Consider the following 6,000-nt stretch of genomic DNA (forward strand, 5'->3'; position numbering starts at 1 on the left):
AAGGCCAGAGACCCCATTTCTTGGGTTTAAATTAAGAGTCGGCTCTGTCTTCTTTTTCAGTTATGTCTTTGCACTCGTGGTTCAAGTTTTTTCCCACTCGAAGCTAAGTAACACAACAAAAGAATCCGAAAAGCCCAGCATGATTTGCATCTTTTGTTATTTGGATGGAATTGTGTTTTGTTATTTTTTGTTTTATTCTTTAAATTCTTCCATCCATCCATCCATTATCCAACCCACCATATCCTAACTACAGGGTCATGGGGGTCTGCTAGAGCCAATCCCAGCCAACACAGGGCACAAGGCAGGAAACAAACCCCGGGCAGGGCGTTAGCCCACCGCAGGACACACACACACACACTAGGGACAATTTAGGATTGCCAATGCATCTTTGGGAGAAAACTGGAGTACCTGGAGAAAACCCACACAGACACGGGGAGAACATGCAAACTCCACGCAGGGAGTACCCGGGAAGTGAACACAGGTCTCCTAACTGCGAGGCGGCAGCGCTACCCACTGCACCACCGTACCGCCCCTCTTTAAATTCTTAAAAACTAAAAATTCAAAACTAGGAAGAACATCAGGCTATGCTCATCATCGGCTTATATAGCCGAGGGTCATGATGTCACAGGTCATGAGTCACTCGGTAATGGGGTCTTATCTATAAACAATATGGCAGTGCTCATGATCGGCACCACAAAGTGGCAGAGCCCAAGCAGGGAATCCTCAACAAAACTGTGGCATGGTGACACCACTGTCATTAAAAATAATTAACAGTAAGAAAAAGACATGCCAATGAATGCTTGTTGCCATTTGTTCACCCTACATGTTTCATCAAGCTGCGTGATCACCGTTCTGATCTATTGGCCATGATATGTCGTTTCATTCACATAATGCAAATAGTTCTCCTAAATTAAAATGAATTTGTGGACTCTGGCAGCAACTGAAATAGTGCTGGAATAAAAAGGAAAATTAAAGGTTTTTAAAGAGCTGTTCACATCCAGTACTGTAAGAGCTGCCTTTTGAAGAACTAAAGGTGGATGAACAGACCATCTGCTTCTCTCCCACTGCATTTCGAGTTTGCACCTTCAGATAAGTCACGTATCGTGGGTTGATTGTTGAACACTGCATCCCCCCCCCACCCCGAGTCGTGCACATCACATCACGAAGTCCATGCACACTCAACACCATGGACCTTTTTGTTACGGTTCACCAGAACTTGCTTTCCAGAAAAAGTTTCCATGGTCCTCGGTGGAGAGAGTTTGATGACCCATAACTCTGATTGGTGCCTTTTTTAATTAAATGGTAGACCATTGTGAAATGTTTGCATATACAGTAACATGAACCTGACAGGGGCTGACTTAAAGGGGACATTAGGGGTCAGGGGGGGGATTTAATGTGACATGTCAGCTTATCACTTTATCTCTTTCATCAGGGCTGGGACCAGAAGTGACCTCATCAATGGGGCAGAACCAGACGTGACTTCATCAGGGCCAGGTCGAATTTCCTGTAACTGGTATGCAGAGAAGTAAGACAAAGAGTCAGTGTACTCCGCCACCCCCTGGTATGACGTGGAATTACTCTCCATCTGGCCACCACTCCCACCTTTTTCACTCACCAGCTTTTTTAAACCGGCCATTGTTCAGAGTGAGGTCAGTCTTTTCACAGGTTTGGTGTAGATGGCATAGCATTGCTGCCCAGTGATCTCTCACTGTTTCTGTTTCCTCTTGACTGATGGTAATAAATAGGTACCCTGGTAACCCAGCTCTTCTTCACCCTTAAAAACAAAGGTGCCACAAGGATTCTTCAGAGTGATGTCATAGGGGAACAATTTGTGGTTCGCAAAAGAACCATCCACATGAAGATTTCAGAAAGAACCTTTAATTATTTATGTCAGTAACAGGTCCCTTAAATAATCATGAATATACATGAGTAAATTTGAAAATTATGCAGTACTTTTAATGCATAGAAGCTGACACAATACAACACATTTGCAGTGGCATATGGGTAGTTTGAACATACATAGTACAGCACTCTGCTGTTAGTGTAGTTGAAGTCAAGGTTGAATGAACATGGACGCTCCGTTGGGGGATTGCACCATCGTTGAATCTTGTGCCATTGTAAGATTTCTTTGGGCAGAAGGGGTTGAACGATGTAAAATGCTCAGGAATTTCATAGAACTATAATAGAGCAATGGTGTTTTAATAGTCCCTAAAGGGCTTTGGAAGTATCTGCCAGCTATGCTGGACCAATTATTCTGACCAAATACATGACTTGAGCCATGAGGCAGCAGTGCTAACCAGTGCAGCATACAACAGAAGACACAGATGGAATGATAACCACAAACAAAATGCAACAAATGGCCTAAATTAGCAATAATGAAAAATATATATATATATATTCTAAATAAGGAGAACAGGAGACTCAAAAATGTTTGGGGATAGCCGTCCCGTATACTGAAAAGCAATTAGGGGTGGGGGACCTTACCAAGCGAGACCACTAAAATGAAGCATCAAAATGTCTCTCAAGCAATAAGTGCTTTACCAGCAATAATTGACTTCTCAGTAAGAAACTGGGTTAGAACAACAACCTGTAGCCACTGCGGCCCTCCAGGACTGATGATGATGTTATATTAATCCCATGGGATACTTAAAAAAATAATAATCAGGGAAGAGAGCAAACATAGTACCCCAATACTACAAATTATGTAATCGAGGTGGGGAAATCGTAGGGGTCAGCATACCATGAGTGCAATGCAAGAACAATGCACTGGTAGAACCTCCTTAGTGATCATGGTATCTCCAATGCCAATGAGATGTCTGAAGTGGTGGCTTATAAGTATGACGTCAGGTAGTGTGAAGTCCAAAGAGAGACCTCTAATAACCAGTAGACCTGGCCAGAACATGGTCACATAGAATGTTGTGTTATTGTGCTATTTCCCTATATTTACCCTTTACCTAGAGGTAAGTGTACTCATCAGGTTCGTTACCGGGTTGGTCTACTGTCGCACCTTAAGATTATCACAAACATACACACAGACCCTAACCACAACAGTGCCCCATGAATGACACACAAACAAGTGGTTAACCTCTATCACTTAAAACCACACAAGTTCCTTAGGAATAACACAGCCTGTTGCTCTTCTGGTACTTCAAGAGACTTACTTATTGTCGGCACAAACAACATACGATGTTTAAAATTTATCTCAGACCTAAATATTACTTCAGTCTCTAGAAATACATTTAAACATACAAAGGCTCAACATCCTTGAGTATAGGCCATTTATCATTTTACTGTTCCCTACTATTGGGTTAGGCCCTCACCCTCAGCCTTAATAAACCTCACAGCACAGAGCATATGGCAAACCTCCGGCTGCACCAAGTTCTCAAAGAAATTGACCTTATTACTTCACTCACTCTAGACATGAAGACAAAGCATAGACAGTTAAAAGCAGCATGGTATTTATTACATGAATAATAATACCAAACAGAACAAAGAATAATAGAAAATAAGATTGATAGTAAAGTCTTGATATATATAGTCTTTAGAAAAAGCTTATGAAAAAGTAAAGATGTCAAGGATTAATGTCCTGGGCAGCCTGTGATCTAGCACTTGAAGTTGTTCATGAGATGCTTTTGCCAATGATCAGATAGGAATGGCCACACATTGCTGGTGCCCTCTTCTGATGTCGCTCTCGCACTCTTCTGACGTTGTTCCGTTCTCTTCTTCTTCTTCTGATGATGATGTTGCTCTTCAGCTGAGACATATCTCTCTATCATTAAAGAATATCTTTAAACAAGACTATTGCCAAGAGATTTTTTCAAGTCCTGCCCTCCTCTCAACCATTTTCAATGCCCACGGTCCTCTCACTCGTGTGAATGCTTTTGTCAGACACAGTTCCTGAGCTCTCAGTTCTTATAAATTTTTATGTTTCCCTTACTTTAAGTTCCCAATAAAAGAAGACTTATTATGTCCAAATCCTATTGAAGAATTTTATCCCGAAGGGTTATCAACAGAAAAAATGAGTACACTGGCAATCCTAGCACCGAGAAACGATGAAGTCAAATGAATTAATGCGATAATTGTCGATTGATTATATGGCAAATTGGTTAAATGCATATTAATAGACTGTGCTGAAACAGTTGGTGGTGATGGTGCAGAAGCTGAAAACAACAACGTACAATATGCCGTAGAATATCTACAACCGTTAACACTGTCTGTTATTCCACCGGCTGAATTACTGTTGAAAGAAGGATGTGTCGTAATGTTATTGTGTATTTATGTCTGATTGATGGGCTATGCAATAGGACAAGTTTAGTTGTATTCAAAATTGGTTGAACAATTCTGACATGTAAAAGTTTAACAGGCCACAAGAAAGGTAATGTAGTAAATCTTCAGGGGATAACATTAGACACCAAAGGAGATCTTGATATGCCAGTCATATTAAAATGTTTACAGTTTCCCGTTAGTATAGCTTTTGCTATGACAATTAACAAATCATAGGGACAAATATTCAAAAAAGTCGGTTTATTTATTAGAGGGAAAGAAACGATGTTCACTCACATGCAGTTATATGTTGCATTGTCACGATGTAACTCCAAACACTGAATCAAAATTGGGTGATATTGATGAAAAGTTCATTCAAAAGGTTGTTTTAGTAAAGTTTTACAGTAAAAGTGTACGTTTTAAAAGTATTTGCGTGTTAATTTCAAAGCCAAACAGAACAAAAATGTATAACGCAAAGAATACCTCTAACACAACCTGAAACATAATTTTGTTTCAATTTATTACATTTTACTATTTTTTACTATGGTCAATTACTTGCCGTAATATACAGTAAAATAGTTAGTTCTATTATGCATATGTAACAATTCCCATGAAAATAACAATTTGTTTAAATTGTACATCCGCTTCTCCATATACAAGCAGCAGATCTGCGAAGTGACTACCGCGTAGTGTCTGCCCGGGGATTGGTGAGCGAAGCGAGCATGGGGCAGAGCCCCCTAGTTTATTATAAAATTCTACCAGGGGCCTCCCAAGATGTGATTGCTACTTGCACCTGATTGGCTGGTTGTTAATATGATGAACGAATTTAACAAACAAATCAATCCCATAGCATCTCCTTCTGTTAACTGGGTTGTAAAGTAATCAGATACAGCTTGAACTATAGCATGTCTTCCTTTCCCAAGCTGTAAACCAATTTAATCCCTGTGCCTTTTCCTTCACGGGTGATAAAATCATCAATACATCGGGAGGCATCCCCTGAATTCCTGCTCAGTTCAAACAGATGGTACTGATATTGGTACAATTCAGGAAAACAGATTGGCTTTGATGTTAACTGTCCATGCTAGTGACCTTTATTTCAGCTCATCTGTTGTTTTTTCTTGAACAAAATATAATGAAAACATTTTTACAGATTTTGTACTTTACAACAAATGTCCAACTCCAAAAAAAGATGTTAAATAAGCTTCTTTTAATACAAAGCTCTAAGGGATTTAACCTACCTAAGGTGGGCCATGATCGACCAATTAAAGAACAAAACTAAAATAGAGCAAAAATAATGATCTAAAGAGAAAAACATTGTTAAATGTATCCTTTTGTATTTGTCATCGACTGGTAGTAATAAAGCTGAAATGAAATGTTGGGGTGCCAACCAGGCCACCCCTTTTACTTGCGAAAGGCTGAAACAAAAATAACAGCAACTCAATTGCAATAAGGCTAACAAAAAAATGAAGAATTAGTCATTGTTTAAAGCAAAGTGACAAGTGGTCAAGATTTAGGGTCAGAAGTCCATCTTGTGGGTTGCTTATCTCCCAAACGAGATGGCACCTTCCTGGAGCGCCCTGCTGTTATAGCCTGTGGAGCAGTCTGATGTTCTCATTGGGTGTCTTCTCAAAGGTGTAGGTGGCAAGGTAGAGAAGGTGCTTAGTGATTGTGCCACCTGGAGTCCTGGGGTGGTAGTGCTTACCTTTGACGAGCCCAGAAGTTGACCCTCTAATGCGC

General features: G+C 40.2%; 1 pseudogene; it reads right to left on the bottom strand.

Moving 5' to 3' along the window:
* Positions 1 to 2,662: 2,662 nt before the first annotated feature.
* Positions 2,663 to 2,816, bottom strand: LOC120538408 (annotated as a pseudogene).
* Positions 2,817 to 6,000: the final 3,184 nt, after the last annotated feature.

This window comes from Polypterus senegalus, chromosome 10 (assembly GCF_016835505.1).
Source record: "Polypterus senegalus isolate Bchr_013 chromosome 10, ASM1683550v1, whole genome shotgun sequence".
Taxonomy (NCBI): Eukaryota; Metazoa; Chordata; class Cladistia; order Polypteriformes; family Polypteridae; genus Polypterus; species Polypterus senegalus.